Genomic DNA, 19,055 nt, shown 5'->3' with positions numbered 1-19,055 from the left:
TTCATGAAACTAGTTTCGGTCTTGCCAGAGACCAGCATTAGTCGAAATCAATAAGGTTGAGGCAAGACATGAATTATAGATAAAAAAGAAGCAAGCATTTGTTGTATATATTTAGTGCAAGACAAGTAAGATTTGGATGTGTAACACTCATGACAATCACATCTTGTGTAAGTTCTCAGTTATCTTCCAATTTGAAGAATGTACATAATATTCTGATTCTTTTTCCTCTGTGCAGTGGCAAACCTTTCTCCATTCTTGGTGTGGGGGTAGTCTCAAGGTAGTGTGCCCATGTCTTGCGATAATTTCATCTATGAGATACTGCTGATGGAGTGGTTTGTGCAATTTAATAATGTTGTATTATTCAGTCTTTAGCATACTCTCTTCAAACAGAATTCCTTTCCCTCTGAGCCATGCTTTCATAGTGCCTTTCCTACTATTAGAGGTTGGAGTTTTGTTCATGTTTTTCGGAGAAGCTAAGCAAAACTCACTGCAATGAATGAATGAATGAATAAAAGAATATGGAGGCAATGGAAGTACGAAATTAAACGTTATGATAATACGCATTACTGCCACACCTGGAGTTGTTCATAAATGCAGCAAGCTTTCTTGTTACTTTTTATTATTTCTGTCGTAGAACTTCCGGCACTATCTGGGCATTTGATAGTTTACATAACATAAACAATGCGGTCTCTCATCTCAAATATTGCTGTTTAGGTAAATCCTGGTGTGATAAATGTAGAGAACAAGCATGAAATATACTTAAAATTTAAAAAAATTAAAAGGAGTGGCTTTCAAAAAATTAAGTTCTGGATTCCAATAGCCACAGTTAAACAAAGAATGCTTTCAGTAACTGTGCATTACATTCGGAAGTACAACTCGTAACATGTTAGTTATCAGCTGGTGGGTTCACACGCTTTTTACAGCATGGCTTTATTCGGAAGGGGTGGCTTCTGCTACACACACCAACTGGGAATAAGAGGGCTTCTCCAGAAACAAATTGCGAGTTGATTTTCAATGTTTGGACTCTAAAGTTGGGTACGAAACTATTTTAAAAATTTCAAAAAGACAGGATCTGGAATACTCAAAAAGGCAGTGAAGATAGTCTATTGGAATGACGACACGCCAGTCGCAGGGAAGTTGGTGACACAAGACTATAATTCAAATGAAAGCACTGACCAGGTTTATTATGTGGTAGTAGGCGTACTGTTTAAGTGACAGACAAATGACTTTTCATTACGCTCTTTTGTATTAATATTGCTTAATATGATACCCTTATCTCTTTTCTCTACGGGTACAGTATGAAGTGAGACAAATCTTCGTAGTGAGCTTTTACGACTGAGTGCCCTTCCTAATGTCAACCTCATCAGAGGAGAGATGAAACGAATGACATAAGAACAACTAAAACTAACTATATTTACTTTAGATGTAGGCCTAAAAGTCATGTGTTCGCCATTTATTCTTTTTAAATTTTGAAATAATGCCTTCCAACAAAAATAGCCTGTAAAACTCTGAATACATTCATAAGTTCATTAAAGCATTGTGTTGAATGTTTACATGTACAATTTATCACTTTTTATAGCCTAGAAGTCATGTGTTCACTGCAGAGTTCAAGGTTATCGCATATTAGACCCCCCCCACCCCCACCTACTTTTCTTGGCTGTAAATGTAGAGGTGTGTCTAATATGCGAGTAAATACGGCATTTTTCAAGATGATGATTCCCAAGTATGATAAACATACTACATACTCGAGTCACTCTTTAAGTACTGTGCCCCACGAAATTTAATGCAGGAAAATGGCAACATCTAAGGGAAAACACAAGGGATACAGATTTTGTTTTTTAGTGGGAACCCTGTATTCCCGTAACAAAACAGATCAGTGAACGAAAAACTTCTGGGATCATTCCTGGGTCACTCTGAATTGGAAAACTGTCACAGAGGTAAATACGTTGGAATATGTCTCCTCAACAATAATTCACCCAGGTGCACCTGCAATGTTTTGGATGTCATAGTAGGGACTAATCAAAGTAAAATTTGTCAGGTCACCGGTGGGCCGCTACGACGTACAAGATATAGTCAAGATTCACTGCTGCAGGGAATGTGACTGTAATGATGTGGCAGGTGATGTGGAATCTTGACAGAATTATGAAAGTCCTTTTTAAGGTATTTACTTGCTTAATTTTCCCTCTCGGATTTTTAGAACAAAAATTTGGAGAGGAAAAAAATAGCATATATCCCCCTGCCAGTTTTGTCTACGGTTTCCTCTAATTGCGAACCTCGGACTTGAATAGTCTTCATGATTCGTGCCGATGTATGAGAATTGGGAGCTAGTTTGGAAATTCCAGTTCATGTTTCCATGCTAGGAGAGTAGAAATTGACTGATTGCTCAACATTCGAGTGCTCGGGTCCAGAACACACCTGTGACTGCTAGCCATAACTCCTCTTGTTATCAGCTGACACGCATGCGTACAGTAATCTCTTTCAACAGTGTTCTTACGTGTGCAGAGATGCCAACTATTACGATTCAATCGTAATAATTATGAATTTCCCATCACAATTACGCCTTTGCGAATCGTTCACCTCAAATTACGATCTTTGTTGATTTTCAAATCTAAGTGTATGAAGTGTTCAAAAGTATAGACAAGGAATGCCATTACAGCTTTAATTCTCAGAATATTATTTTCGGATTTCTCGGTAATCATTTATACCCCTTTCCTGTCCCTCATTTGAGAATATGGCGAGTTTTCTCGCCCCGAACTCAGTGTGTGCTTCCATTACCGGAGAAATCGGCACCTGTGAAGTGGTATATCTTGAGGAGCTGTTGTCTTTGTCACATGACCAGACTTCCATTCAAGTATGCGAGTTGTTTTGCCTTTGTTTTGGTGGCGAAGTGGTGAGAAACTCTGTTTTATTGTGGATATTGCATGCGTGACTGTTGAAGTACTTATTGCTATTTTGGTTGCCTCGTGTGTTACAAAAATGCGAAAGGTTTGAAATAATGAAGCGATTTATTATGCAGGAAAATATGTGTGGTGACTTTACAGTGATTAGTGACGCTAGTAATAAACCAAAAGTAGTTCAAAAATTTAGGGAGGAATACTCGAAAGAATGGCCCTGTTTATTGCGTTCCTCAAAATCTCATTCATGCGTGTTTTTGTAGTGTGTGTAGCCGCGAATTTTCAGTTGCAAATGGTGACGAAGAACAAGACCGAGTTCTGTGCTAATATGAACACTGGGTTACGTAGCGCATGCCTATCTACGAAATGTCACTGTAATATTTGTCCCAAATGGAACATAATTGCTTTTACACATATATACTCGAAAATATGCGGTAAATTAAGAAATAGTACGAAATGTTTTACTTGAAGAGAATGATATGGATATATACTTTACTACCTTACAACTATTTTTTTCTGCTACGTCACAGCGCTTCCGTATGTGTTTTGTTTGTCTAACACTTTTGTGTGTGATGTCTTTGCTCACTGAAGTTGTTTGCATTAATTAGGTGTCATTTTCTTCATGTTGCTCATTCGTTTTGTGCCCTAACTCATTCATAAATGATGCATGTATTGGTCCTGGGATCATGCTATTTTCCTTTCAACAAGCAAGTTATTTTGCTGTTTGAGCTGCCCGCGCTAGTCATATGGACAAAGATAATGAGAATTCAGACATAGCACTCCCATTCGTCAGTGCTAGCCCTGGCCCTCAAGAAAGAAATAAGATGGCACGGGAAGCGGAATACACTGTGAGTTCTGTCTAAAGCCCGTAAGAACGTATACATATTTCTCTAGTAACGACGGTATTGCTTAATTTACTGCAGATTTTTCACTCAATTTGTGTAAAAGGAATGATTATGTTCCATTCAGGACTAATATTACAGTGGCATTTCGTAGATACCTATGCGCTACATAACCTGAACACCGAACTGTTAAGTGCTCTGTTAATGCAGAGGAAGCACACGATATTAAACGGAATAGCATGTCACCAGTGTACGTTTACTAAACAGCTACTACAAGCTGCTAAGGGCAGCAACTACAGTACTCAACAAAAGAAATGATCCTTCAACCTATTCACAATTAAGTATTTATTTTCCACCTAGTCGATACAATGATTGCTTAAGGCAGTTTTTAATGGTCAAAAGTGGTACATGTTTCGTATATTATCAACATCTTCAGCCACATAACACTGTTTAGATGAAAAATATATAAAATTGACAAAGTAATGCTTTAGAGGAAGTGTCCTTAAAATTAACATAAGATTGACAACATTAAAACAAACAAATAACTCAAGAGAAAATATATAAATTATTTCTACAATAGAAAGCAGTCGTCTAGGAAACACTTGTACAATATTCCATAGCGAATGTTGTTGTTTGAGGCATCAGTCCATAGACTGGTTTGATGCAGCTCTCCATGCCACCCTATCCTGTGCTAACCTTTTCATTTCTACGTAACTACTGCATCCTACATCTGCTCTAATCTGCTTGTCATATTCATATCTTGGTCTGCCCCTACCGTTCTTACCCCCTACACTTCCTTCAAAAACCAACTGAACAAGTCCTGGGTGTCTTAAGATGTGTCCTATCATTCTATCTCTTCTTCTTGTCAAATTTAGCCAAATCGATCTCCTCTCACCAATTCGATTCAGTATCTCTTCATTCGTGATTCGATCTATCCATCTCACCTTCAGCATTCTTCTGTAACACCACATTTCAAAAGCTTCTATTCTCTTTCTTTCTGAGCTAGTTATCGTCCATGTTTCACTTCCATACAATGCCACGCTCCACACGAAAGTCTTCAAAAACATCTTTCTAATTCCGATATCAATGTTTGAAGTGAGCAAATTTCTTTTCTTAAGAAAGCTTTTCCTTGCTTGTGCTAGTCTGCATTTTATGTCCTCCTTACTTCTGCCATCGTTAGTTATTTTACTACCAAAGTAACAATATTCATCTACTTCCTTTAAGACTTCATTTCCTAACCTAATATTTCCTGCATCACCTGCCTTCGTTCGACTGCACTCCATTACTTTTGTTTTGGACTTATTTATTTTCATCTTGTACTCCTTACCCAAGACTTCATCCATACCATTCAGCAACTTCTCGAGATCTTCTGCAGTCTCAGATAAAATAACAATATCATCGGCAAATCTCAAGGTTTTGATTTCCTCTCCTTGGACTGTGATTCCCTTTCCAAATTTCTCTTTGATTTCCTTTACTGCCTGTTCCATGTAAACATTGAAAAGGAGAGGGGACAAACTGCAGCCTTGCCTCACTCCTTTCTGGATTGCTGCTTCTTTTTCAAAGCCCTCGATTCTTATCACTGCAGACTGATTTTTATACAGATTGTAGATAATTCTTCGTTCTCGGTATCTGATCCCTATCATCTTCAGAATCATAAATAGCTTGGTCCAATCAACATTATCGAATGCCTTTTCTAGATCTACGAATGCCATGTACGTGGGCTTGTCCTTCTTGATTCGATCCTCTAAGATCAGACGTAAAGTCAGGATAGCTTCACGTGTTCCTACATTTCTTCTGAAGCCAAATTGATCTTCTCCCAACTCAGCTTCAACTTGTTTTTCCATTCTTCTGTAAATAATACGTGTTAAAATTTTGCAGGCATGAGATACTAAACTAATGGTGCGGTAGTTTTCACACCTGTCAGCACCGGCTTTCTTGGGAATAGGTATAACAACATTCTGCTGAAAATCGGATGGGACTTCTCCTGTCTCGTACATCTTGCACACTAAATGAAATAACCTTGCCATGCTGGTTTCTCCTAAGCCAGTCAGTAATTCAGAGGGAATGTCATCAATTCCAGGTGCCTTGTTCCTATTGAGGTCACTCACAGCTCTGTCAAACTCTGACCTCAAAACTGGGTCTCCCTTTTCATCAGCATCAACAGACTCTTCATGTTCCAGAACCAAATTATCTACATCTTTACCTTGATACAACTGTTGGATATGCTCCTGCCATCTTTCTGCTTTGTCTTCTTTCCCTAGAAGTGGTTTTCCATCTGAGCTCTTAATATTCATACACCTATATTTCCTTTCTCCAAAGGTTTCCTTGATTTTCCTGTATGCAGCATCTACCTTTCCCAGGACCATACAGCCTTCGACATCCTTGCATTTCTCCTTCAGCCATTCTTCCTTAGCTGCCTTGCACTTTCTATCCACTTCATTCTTTAATCGCCTGTATTCTTTTCTGCCCTCTTCATTTCTAGCATTCTTGTATTTTCGTCGTTCATCAATCAGGTCTAGTATCTCCTGAGTTATCCACTGATTCTTAGTTGATCTTTTCTTCCTTCCTAACATTTCTTCAGCAGCCCTACTGACTTCATTTTTCATGACTCTCCACTCTTCCTCTATGGTGTTTCCTTCAGCCTTTTCATTTAGTCCTTGTGCAACATGTTCCTTGAAACAATCCCTCACATTCTTTTCTTTCAACTTGTCTAGATCCCATCTTTTTGCATTCTTTCCTCTCTTCAATTTCTTCAACTTCAGATGGCATTTCATGACCAACAAGTTGTGGTCAGAGTCCACGTCTGCTCCTGGGAAAGTTTTGCAATCCAACACCTGGTTTCTGAATCTCTGCCTAATCATAATGAAGTCTATTTGATACCTTCCAGTGTCTCCAGGTCTCGTCCACGTATACAGCCGTCGTTTGTGGTGTTTGAACCAAGTATTGGCAAGGACTAAATTATGGTCAGTGCAGAATTCAACCAGACGACTTCCTCTTTCGTTCCTTCGTCCCAATCCAAATTCTCCTACTGTACTACCTTCTCTTCCTTGGCCTACCACTGCATTCCAGTCTCCCATCACAATTAGATTCTCGTCACCTTTTACATATTGTATTAAATCTTCTATCTCCTCATATATTCTTTCGATTTCTTCATCTGCTGAACTAGTAGGCATATAGACCTGCACTATTGTGGTGGGCATTGGTTTGGTGTCTATCTTGACGACAATAATTCTTTCACTATGCTGGTCATAGTAGCTTACCCGCTGCCCTATTTTCTTATTCATTATTAAACCAACTCCTGCATTTCCTCTGTTTGATTTTGTGTTGATAATTCGGTAGTCGCCTGACCAAAAATCTTGTTCTTCCTGCCAACGTACTTCACTTATGCCAACTACATCTAACTTTAGCCTATCCATCTCCCTTTTCAGATTCTCTAACCTACCACAACGATTCAAACTTCTAACATTCCACGCTCCGACTCGCAGAATGTCAGTATCCATCTTCCTGATGATCGCCCCCTCTCGTGTAGTCCCCACCCGGAGATCCGAATGGGGGACTAGTTTACCTCCGGAATATTTTACCCGGGAGGAAGCCATCATCAGTACATCATTCATACAGAGAGAGCTGCATGTCCTCGGGAGTTAGTTACGGCTGTAGTTTCCCGTTGCTTTTAGCCGTGTAGCAGTATCAACACAGCTAAGCCATGTTGAGTATTATTACAAGACCGTATCAGTCAATCATCCAGATTGCCGCCCTTGCAACTACCGAAAGGCTGCTACCGCCCTTTCGATGAAATGAAGTTTATGGTCTGTAATCAAAAATATGTAACATGGTAGTATATAGCAGATAATGAATTACTTTCCACACCGTATGTTGTAAGAATCCCAACTAACCTTGAAAATTTTAATTCCAACTTCCATTAGCAGTGACCTTTTAACTGATACACTTTGGTTGAAACTTTGACACTGTAAAGTTATTGTTGTAATTGTTGTACAAGTTTTGAATTTCAGCAGCAATTTTGTTTTTCTACTCACTAACTTATGTCTTGATAGCATATTCAAAACTGATTGGTTTTACTTAAAATACTGTCATACTTAAGCCCAATCTTTAAAATTTAATGCATGAAAAATAATTAAAAGAAAAGAAGATACAATATGTCAACTGAAATAAAGAATCCATATTCCTGCAATATGTCAAAAGAAACAATTCCGAAATATTTCATAGTAAGAAGCTGCTGTTCCTTTTATCAGGACATAATACTGAGAAAGAACTCTGTCCAAAATGTCAGAATTTGAAGCGTTGATAGTTGTTAAAATGAACTACTACTGTTTTGATGAAATATGAACTCACCAGGTCTGGGAGCCAAAGCCATACCACATAAGTTGCAGCATCTCAAACACAAGTCCAACCATAATAGTATGTTTACTACCAAGCGAACGCATCAAGAAGCCAAGAACAATCTGAGCTCCCACAGATAATATTCCTTCTGTGGCAATGAAAACAGCCACCATGACCACACTGAAATCCATAACCAACTTAAGGTACACATAGCGAATATGTCCTAATAAATATTCTTTTCTTAATAATTCATGAAAAAAGATCAATTTAAAAATTAAAAATTATACAATTTATAAGTAATTATCGAAATGAAGAAATCCTGATATCACAGTGCGGCTCTTATTATTAATGTAGGTGTTTGTGGATGGTTCATGTTTGTGGGTTACTGTAGTCGCGTCCTAGTTCGTGAACCATGGGCAACGGCTGAGTGGCCTAGTAAGTGGTCCTGAGAGTCGGGATACCAGTTGCTATGGAATGGGAGTGGGCATCTCGAACATATTCTGAGCCGTGGCCCTCCTTGTGCTCAGGCGGCTAGGACTATACAATTCACCGGTGGTCCATAACCCGTTAGAGGAGAGATCCTCACTTGGACTATGTGCAAGTAGGGCAGCATCCTGCTTCATGAATTTACCGAGCTCAGAACACTTTAAGCAAGCCTCGGACCTATGGGAGTAATGGAGTCCCACTCCCATTTGACAGGCGAGGGACTTCTTGGAAACAACTTGGCGAACGAAATGGAATTCGATGGGGAGCTATCAATATTAATGGGGCTTATGGAAGAAAGAAGGTAGAACTTGCTGAGTCAGCAAAGAGGATGCATCTGGATGTGCTAGGAGTAAGTGATATTCGGGTAAGGGGAGATAAGGAGGAAGAGATAGGAGATTATAAAGTGTACTTGACGGGTGTTAGAAAGGGAAGGGCAGAGTCTGGGGTAGGGCTCTTTATCAGGAATACCATTGCACGCAACATAGTTTCTGTTAAGCACGTAAGTGAGCGAATGATGTGGGTAGATTTGTCAGTGGGAGGAATTAGGACAAGAATTGTCAGTGTATTCACCATGTGAGGGTGCAGATGAGGATGAAGTTGACAAGTTTTATGAAGCATTGAGTGACATTGGTCAGGGTCAACAGCAAGGATAGAATAGTGCTAATGGGCGATTTCAATGCGAGAGTTGGGAATAGAACTGAAGGATACGAAAGGGTGATTGGTAAATGTGGGGAAGATGTGGAAGCTAATGGGAATGGGAAGCGTTTGCTGGACTTCTGTGCTAGTATGGGTTTAGCTGTTACGAATACATTCTTAAAGCATAAGGCCATTCACCGCTACACATGGGAGGTTAGGGGTACCAGATCCATAATAGACTATATCTTAACAGACTTTGAATTCAGGAAATCTTTTAGGAATGTACGAGTTTTTCGGGGATTTTTCGATGATACAGACCATTATCTGATCTGTAGTGAACTAAGTATCTCTAGGCCTAAGGTAGAGAAAGTGAAATCTGTCTGCAAACGAATAAGGGTAGAAAATCTCCAGGACGAGGAAATTAGACAGAAGTACATGGATATGATTAGTGAGAAGTTTCGAACGGTAGACAGTAAGCAGGTTCAGGATATAGAAAGTGAATGGGTGGCATACAGGGATGCTGTAGTAGAAACAGCAAGGGAATGCCTAGGAACAACTGTGTGTAAAGATGGGAAAAGGCGAACATCTTGGTGGAATGATGAAGCGAGAGCAGCCTGTAAACGTAAAAAGAAGGCTTATCAGAAGTGGCTCCAAACAAGGGCCGAGGCAGAAAGGGATTTGTACGTAGATGAAAGAAACAGAGCGAAACAAATAGTTGTTGAATCCAAAAAGAAGTCATGGGAAGATTTTGGTAATAACCTGGAAAGGCTAGGTCAAGCAGCAGGGAAACCATTCTGGACAGTAATAAAGAATCTTAGGAAGGGAGGGAAAAAGGAAATGAACAGTGTTTTGAGTAATTCAGGTGAACTCATAACAGATCCCAGGGAATCACTGGAGAGGTGGAGGGTATATTTTGAACATCTTCTCAATGTAAAAGGAAATCATCATGGTGGTGTTGCAAAGTCAAGCTCATGGGGAGGAGGAAAATGATGTTGGTGAAATTATGCTTGAGGAAGTGGAAAGGATAGTAAATAAACTCCATTGTCATAATGCAGCAGGAATAGATGAAATTAGACCTGAAATGGTGAAGTATAGTGGGAAGGCAGGGATGAAATGGCTTCATAGAGTAGTAAAATTAGTGTGGAGTGTTGGTAAGGTACCTTCAGATTGGACAAAAGCAGTAATTGCACCTATCTATAAGCAAGGGAACAGGAAGGATTGCAACAACTATCGAGGTATTTCATTGATTAGTATACCAGGCAAAGTATTCACAGGCATCTTGGAAGGGAGGGTGCGATCAGTCGTTGAGAGGAAGTTGGATGAAAACCAGTGTGGTTTCAGACCACAGAGAAGCTGTCAGGATCATATTTTCAGTATGCGCCAGGTAATTGAAAAATGCTACGAGAGGAATAGGCAGTTGTGTTTGTTTCGTAGATCTAGAGAAAGCCTATGACAGGGTACCGAGGGAAAAGATGTTCGCTATACTGGGGGACTATGGAATTAAAGGTAGATTATTAAAATCAATCAAAGGCATTTATGTTGACAATTGGGCTTCAGTGAGAATTGATGGTAGAATGAGTTCTTGGTTCAGGGTACTTACAGGAGTTAGACAAGGCTGTAATCTTTCACCTTTGCTGTTCGTAGTTTACATGGATCATATGCTGAAAGGTATAAAATGGCAGGGAGGGATTCAGTTAGGTGGAAATGTAGTAAGCAGCCTGGCCTGTGCCGAAAGCCTGCAGTCTAACATCTTAGAACTTGAAAATAGGTGCAATGAGTATGGTATGAAAATTAGCCTCTCGAAGACTAAATTGATGTCAGTAGGTAAGAAATCCAACAGAATTGAATGTCAGATTGGTGATACAAAGCTAGAACAGGTCGATAATTTCAAGTATTTAGGTTGTGTGTTTTCCCAGGATGGTAATATAGTAAGTAAGATTGAATCAAGGTGTAGTAAAGCTAATGCATTGAGCTCGCAGTTGCGATCAGCAGTATTCTGTAAGAAGGAAGTCAGCTCCCAGACGAAACTATCTTTACATCGGTCTGTTTTCAGACCAACTTTGCTTTATGGGAGCGAAAGCTGGGTGGACTCAGGATATCTTATTCATAAGTTAGAAGTAACAGACATGAAAGTAGCAAGAATGATTGCTGGTACAAACAGGTGGGAACAATGGAAGGAGGGAACACGAAATGAGGAGATAAAGGCTAATTTAGGAAAGAATTCGATGGATGAAGCTGTACGCATAAACCGGCTTCGATGGTGGGGTCATGTGAGGCGAATGGAGGAGGATAGGTTACCTAGGAGAATAATGGACTCTGTTATGGAGGGTAAGAGAAGTAGAGGGTGACCAAGACGACGATGGTTAGACTCTGTTTCTAACGATTTAAAGATAAGAGGTATAGAACTAAATGAGGCCACAACACTAGTTGCAAATCGAGGATTGTGGCGACGTTTAGTAAATTCTCAGAGGCTTGCAGACTGAACGCTGAAAGGCATAACAGTCTATAATGATTATGTATGTATGAAAATATAACTAATTCCTAGTTGTCAAATCTTATTAAGCCTGCTTTCCTTTGGAACAGTAACTCCTGTAATTATTTCACAGTTTTGCGCCGGGTGTAATATTGATGATGCGTTCTTCCTTGCTCTTGCACCTGAGGAGGTGGAGGATCGGGGGATATAGGTGTGTCAAGAACTTCCTTGCTGTCACCTATAGCTTCAACTGAGGAGGAATAAGTTGTAGGGCTATCTGTAGGTGGAGAAATTCCAATTCTTTTTTCGTGATCCTTCTCAAGCATTTTCAAATATACTAGAATTTGATAATATAATGGATTCTTATATTCTACAGCCTCATTAAGGTTATCATTTTTCTTTACAAGTTGGTCTAGATGAATGTATAGGTCTTCATGTGTGTTCATTAAGCTGCCCTTTTTTTTAACTTTTTTATGATGGTCAGGTCTTGTTCTATGTTGGTAAATTTATGACCTGTGGCAGTCATGTGTGATCCCATTGCTGAGAATCTTCTATGTTTTTCAGCATTCACATGTTCCAAATATCTAACTTTAAAATTGCGGCCAGATTGTCCTATGTATGTATTCTTACATTCAAAGCATGTGAGTTTATATATTCCCGAATCAAAAAATTTATCTTTTTCCGAGAGATTTATTGTATCATGGTTGAAAATACTATGTTTCATGTTATTGGTGGAAAATGCAATTTTGAAATTTTTTCTCTTAAATAAATTTGTTATTACATGAATGTTTGGATTATTATATGTGAACTTTATCCAAATCTGAAAGGAATAAAGAACTGTTGTTTATCTGATAACAAGCCCTCTTGAATGGTTTCAACAATAACATGATTGATAAAATAATTAATAAATTTTCGGAGAAGCAACAATCTAAATTAGCAGTCGAACCTAGTAAAACTGAAAAATATATAAAGTTCACATGTAATAATCCAAACATTCATGTAATAACAAATTTATTTAAGAGAAAAAATTTCAGAATTGTATTTTCCACCAATAACAACATGAAACATAGTATTTTCAACCATGATACAATAAATCTCTCGGAAAAAGATAAATTTTTTGATTCGGGAATATATAAACTCACATGCTTTGAATGTAAGAATACATACATAGGACAATCTGGCCGCAATTTTAAAGTTAGATATTTGGAACATGTGAATGCTGAAAAACATAGAAGATTCTCAGCAATGGGATCACACATGACTGCCACAGGTCATAAATTTACCAACATAGAACAAGACCTGACCATCATAAAAAAGTTAAAAAAAAGGGCAGCTTAATGAACACATATGAAGACCTATACATTCATCTAGACCAACTTGTAAAGAAAAATGATAACCTTAATGAGGCTGTAGAATATAAGAATCCATTATATTATCAAATTCTAGTATATTTGAAAATGCTTGAGAAGGATCACGAAAAAAGAATTGGAATTTCTCCACCTACAGATAGCCCTACAACTTATTCCTCCTCAGTTGAAGCTATAGGTGACAGCAAGGAAGTTCTTGACACACCTATATCCCCCGCTGCTCCACCTCCTCAGGTGCAGGAGCAAGGCAGAACGCATCATCAATATTACACCCGGCACAAAACTGTGAAATAATTACAGGAGTTACTGTTCCAAACGAAAGCAGGCTTAATAAGATTTGACAACTAGGAATTAGTTATATTTTCATCTACATTAATAATGAGCCGCACTGTGATATCAGGATTTCTTCATTTCGATAATTACTTATAAATTGTATAATTTTTAATTTTTAAATTGATCTTTTTTCATGAATTATTAAGAAAAGAATATTTATTAGGACATATTCTCTATGGAATATTGTACAAGTGTTTCCTTGACGACTGCTTTCTATTGTAGAAATAATTTATATATTTTCTCTTGAGTTATTTGTTTGTTTTAATGTTGTCAATCTTATGTTAATTTTAAGGACACTTCCTCTAAAGCATTACTTTGTCAATTATATATTTTTCATCTAAACAGTGTTATGTGGTTGAAGATGTTGATAATATGCGAAACATGTACCACTTTTGGCCATTAAAAATTGCCTTAAGCAATCATTGTATCGACTAGGTGGAAAATAAATAAATACTTAATTGTGAATCTGTTGAAGTGCGATACGGACCATGAAGCTGATTTTATGTAATCCTTCAACCTATCTCAGATATGTACCGCAGATCACCTGTTACTTTAGCGGGTAAGAATCATACACTCTTTATATGCCAGTCTTTGAATATCTGGTTGAATTGTATGTTGTTCATTAATTTTTCAATGATATGTACGTTAGTAAGATCTCAAAAAAAGAAAATTCTACGGCCGCCACGCCCGTCACCCCCACCCCCTGGAGCCCACACGGCTACATTACGAATTGCCTTTCTTGAAAGTTGGCATCTCTGCGTGTGCATACCTACCAACTTTTATGGCTTATCCGTAAAATTTACGGAAATTGCAACATTTTGCGGATGGACGGTGTCATTTTAAGACTTTACGGACAAACATTTGTGTTAAAAAGAGTGACTTGTAAATAGACAACAATTACAGTGGAACCTTGATTCTCTGTTTTTGATGGGACCCCAGAAAGAAAAGTACAACACAGGAAAACGGAAAATCTGGGAATGAATGAACCATCAATAATTTGGCTAAACATCACAAAAATGAACTACGTATACTTATAATGTTACAAACACCCCTAAACCAAACCAAACTATAGCCTCAATGGGCCTTCCGCCTACCAAGCGACTGCTGCTTGGTCCCAAGGCCTGCAGATTATGAGGTGATGCATGGTCATTGTGACGAATCCTCTCGGCCGTTATTCCTGGCTCTCTAGACCGGGGTCACGATCTCACCATTAAATAGCTCCTCAGTTAAAGGTAATTGTGTAATGAGTGAACCTGGAACCAGTCCTCATATCCAGGTACAAATGCCTGACCTGGCTGGGAATTGAACCTGGGTCCTCCGGGTGAGGGGCAGGCAAGTTAGACCACAGGGCCGGCTTCAAACATTAATTACCAGTACGCGACTTATAAATCTGTGCAGGTCGGTATGACTGTGATATGATACTAAGTTTTTAAATATAACATGCGCAAAAAAAAAAAGAGAGAATGCAGTTTTTATAACATTTTAACACAAAACGTGAAATTCCCCGTCTTATGACCAAAACGGTAACAGGCAATGCCAAAACCTCCCATGACTTTATTATCTACAGTATGTAAGGTGCAACATCTGTTCTGGTCTCAAATAACATAATCGTACCAATGTGCGATAATATTAAAATACTAAATTTGTGTTACTTACGAAGGAGCAGTTTCAATTGTTGTCTGAAAGTCCAGTGACTATACAGTGCCCTGAGGGAAGTGCCAAAAACCTGTTCGGCGATACAATCAAAAAAATAAAGTAAAAACCCTGGACATAATGTAGATGTTTGTCAAGTACAAACATTTGACAAAACTCGTTTAGTCTTCAAGTAGAGCTGCCGAAATGCGGTCTGTCTCTTTCCATTTGTTGTGGACACGCTCTGCTTTGATTTCCTAGGATTCTATAAACAATACCACCCAACTGCGATGCTAAGATGGTCCCTTATGCAAGTTCACCGCTGATCGCTTTTCCAGTACGGTACAGTACTTCCTCAAATTACCGCAATGATGGGACGTTAACACCAAGATCTGTAAGTATGGCATAGCCATCATTTCGTGAGATAGTTTCTTGAAAAACCCGTGATCGAGGATTTAGCGTTGATGGGACTGCAATTTCTGGACGGTTGATCCGGGAAATCATTTCTTCGAGGAACGGATAATGCAGGATTTTTACAACGTGATTTAATTAGGATGCTTGGGGGACCACGTAATTTGAACGAATAATACAGGAAAACATAGTTTCCGGGAACGTATAATAGAGGTTCTACTGTAGTAAGTGTAGAAGTTTGTGGTTGAATAGAATAGTGCGTTTGTGCACGTGCATGCATGTACTGGGTCACCTGGAAATACATTAGAGTAATGAAAAGAGGCTGTTTTATTCATAACAGTATGTTACATGTTACCATTAGAATATTTATTATGGTTTATATGTTGGTGCCATCAATATAATTGTTTATCAATAAATAATTTTAAAAAGTGGAGAGAAAATATGCCAACTATGGAGATAGAGGAGGCTAGAATTTCCTTTCGTCTTCACTGTAAAACATGTTGTTCAGTTTTTGCAAGTTAGGGAAATTTTTCTTAGTACTTCAGGGACGTCGCCATAAGACCTATCTGTGTCGGTGCGACATACAGCAACTAGCAACAACAACAGCACTTCAGGGAAACTTCAGAGAAAATTTCTGTGGACACTGTGTTGCCTTGTTGGATCTAACCAGCGCATAAAACATTCCAATACCATTTGAGATACAGGACACCCGGTGATGATGTAGGCTTGCCTAAATTTCCTTGCAGGTCAGTAACGTGTTTCGTAAGCCATGGTAAGGGACCTATAACAGGATTACTTCAGGATTATGGACAGCTACGAACATCAACTACTAGAGACAAACGAATATGCAGAATTAAAAATTCACTGAAGTGTGACTGAATGACAAGCTATCCCCATCCCCAAGGGAAAATGAAGGCCTGTAAGATTTACAGCAATTGACAGGTTGTTGGTGAGAGGTGAGAGACTGTTCATTTCTCCAAAACCTTCAAGAAGTAACCAGTATTTAACCCAGAACTGCTCCGAACAGTATGGCATCCTCTGGAAGGACCCGCAAAAATACTTAATCTTCGTGTGTTTGTCCTTACCCCCCTGTGGATGAGGGATACACCCACGGTATCCCCAGCCTGCCTTAAGAGGCAACTAAAAGGGGCGACCAAGGGATGATTGAATCAAGAACCATGAAACTTGTGATTTATACCATCACACAGGGAACGCCATGGATCACATTTACTAGCGAGTAGTACCACTATGTTAGGTACTCAGTAGGTTTGTGATTAGTAGCATCAGAGTGTGGTTCATTGTGAGTTTACAGTACCTACGATAAGTACCACTAAATGCAGAACACCATGGGCTTACATTGCCTGTAATTAGTACCATTATGTGAGAAACACCAGGGGTCTGGGCGTTGCCTGTGATTAATAGCACTATATGAGCAACACTGTGGATCTGCATTCCCTGTGATTAGTACCCAGTCTGTGAGGAACACCACAGGAATACCGGTGCCCATGATTAGTATACCTAGGTGGGGAATACCATGGTTTTGCGTTGTCTGTGAGTGGTACCATTATGTGAGAAACACCATACGGTGGCTCAAAAAAGTATTGGTCTGCCCACAGCCGTGGTATGAACGGAACTGTATGGTACAAATAATGGTGCATATAATGGAATTACACGTATGTAGATATTTAGGACAGTCAAGTACATCAGTAGGTTAAATATGGAGCCAAGAGGATACACGCTGTTTGCAAACAGACCAGTAATACAACGGCGTGCGTCATTTCGCGCCAAATAAGTATTAGTCTAGTACACAATATCATGGTGACATCGTGCTGTCTGCCGCAACTCTGGCTCATTGTGTCTGTGCTGACACATTGTAAGGTAATATTCAGCAGTTTCCGTGTTCAGTTAACAATGGGAAGGGAAATGAAAGAAACAAACGTGGAAGAAAGGAGGATTGTAGTGCGACTATTTCAAAAAGGTAAATCTTTCAAGGACATAAGTGAAATTATTGGAAGAGCTGTTACAACTGTTAAAATATTGTGTACAGGTACAAAAGAACAGACAATAGAAAATAGGCCAAGAAGTGGCTGTCCCTCAAAGTTATCAGTAGAAGACAAACAGCAAATTGTGCTTAAAGTGGCCCAAAATCCTCAGCTAAGTGCGCCGAAGATAGCAGTTGCATTACAAGAAGATGTAAAAGTACAGACGTCATCTGAAACCATCCGAAATGTGCTACGCGGAAAAGGATATGCGGGCAGAACAGCCCGTAGAAAGCCGTACAGCAGTAAGGCTAATAGGAAGAAGAGACTTGCGTACGCTAAAGAGCAGACATGACAGCTATAAGGATTGGAAGACAGTCTTTTTTACTGATGAGAGTAAATTTACCCTCTTCAGATCAGACAAGTGGTGGTGTGGAGGAGGACGAATTCTGAACTTGAAGAGAAGAACCTGACATCTACTGTGAAACATTGTGGTGGTTCCGTAGTGGTGTGGGGTTGCGTGAGTGCGAATAGTGTAGGTGAATAAGCCTTTGTTGAAGGGATTATGGATCACAAAGTATACATTAACATCCTCAAGACACATCTTCCATCAAGTGTACAAAAAATGGGACTCTTAAGTATACATTTACGCAAGATAACGACCCCAAACAGACAGCCCTGAACACGAAGCTATGGCTGCTATATAATACTCCGCGTTGGATGGAAACTCCACCACAGTCTCCCGACATCAAACCCATCGAGAATTTGTGGCACTTTGGAGCAAAACGTGAGAAAGCATGCAATATCAAACAAAGCTGATCTGGAAGAAGCCTTACTCACCGAATGGAATAACATACCAAAGAAAACTACGGAAACCTTGGTAGGATCGATGCCAAATAGGTCAGCTGAGATTATAAAGAGTAAAGGAGGAACTACGAAGTACTGACACGTCCACAAAAGATCAAGAAACTGCGTTATGTTAATTCAGACCAATACTTTTTTGGTGGCAAGTGAAAATGATTGTTTTAAGTTAAGGTTTTTAGTTATCTGGACATCGAAGAATTATGTTTCTCTTACAATGTACATGTTACACAAAATGATAAATAATCAAGGATTCTAGTATATGTCAATTTTATTATCATTCCCTTAGATTCCTCGTCCTCGTATGTAGCATATCTCGACAGACCAATACTTATTTGAGCCACTGTAGGTCTGCATTACCTGTGTGACATACAATAGTTGTGAGGTACCATAATGTGTGGAACACCACGAGTCTATGCTACTTCTGATTAGTACCGCAACATGACAAATACCATGGGGCAGATGACTTGGATTTTGGAGCCCTTTGGACAAGCACCATCGATTCAGGATTGTGCTTTAGAAGCTGTCCCTTGGTGAGTAATACTGTTTTAAGATAATTTCTGGGAAGGTGGGGCGTTGTAGGTCGGATCCAGTGATTTTTTTTTAAAAATTCATATTCATCACATTTTGAATTCTAGTCAGTGGATAATTTTGGATTTATAAATTATTACGTTCTCATTTCGTACCATTAGGGGCCAATGACCTAGATGTTCGTCCCCTTTAAACGACACATCTTATGTCCTTGTGTACATTAATTTTGCAGTTTGAACCTCAGTTGCAACTATGTTAAGTGCTTCATTATA

At 39.1% G+C, this 19,055-nt stretch overlaps 1 protein-coding gene across 7 annotated transcripts in view; it reads left to right on the top strand.

The window, feature by feature from the left end:
• Nucleotides 1-19,055, top strand: part of LOC136856974 (uncharacterized) — a 247,585-nt gene that overhangs the window by 99,729 nt on the left and 128,801 nt on the right. The gene's annotated exons all lie outside the window — the stretch shown is intronic.

The sequence above is a fragment of the Anabrus simplex genome, chromosome 1, assembly GCF_040414725.1.
Source record: "Anabrus simplex isolate iqAnaSimp1 chromosome 1, ASM4041472v1, whole genome shotgun sequence".
Classification (NCBI taxonomy): Eukaryota; Metazoa; Arthropoda; class Insecta; order Orthoptera; family Tettigoniidae; genus Anabrus; species Anabrus simplex.
The sequence above is the reverse complement of the archived record's forward strand: the minus strand, read 5'-3'. Positions and strand labels throughout refer to the sequence as shown.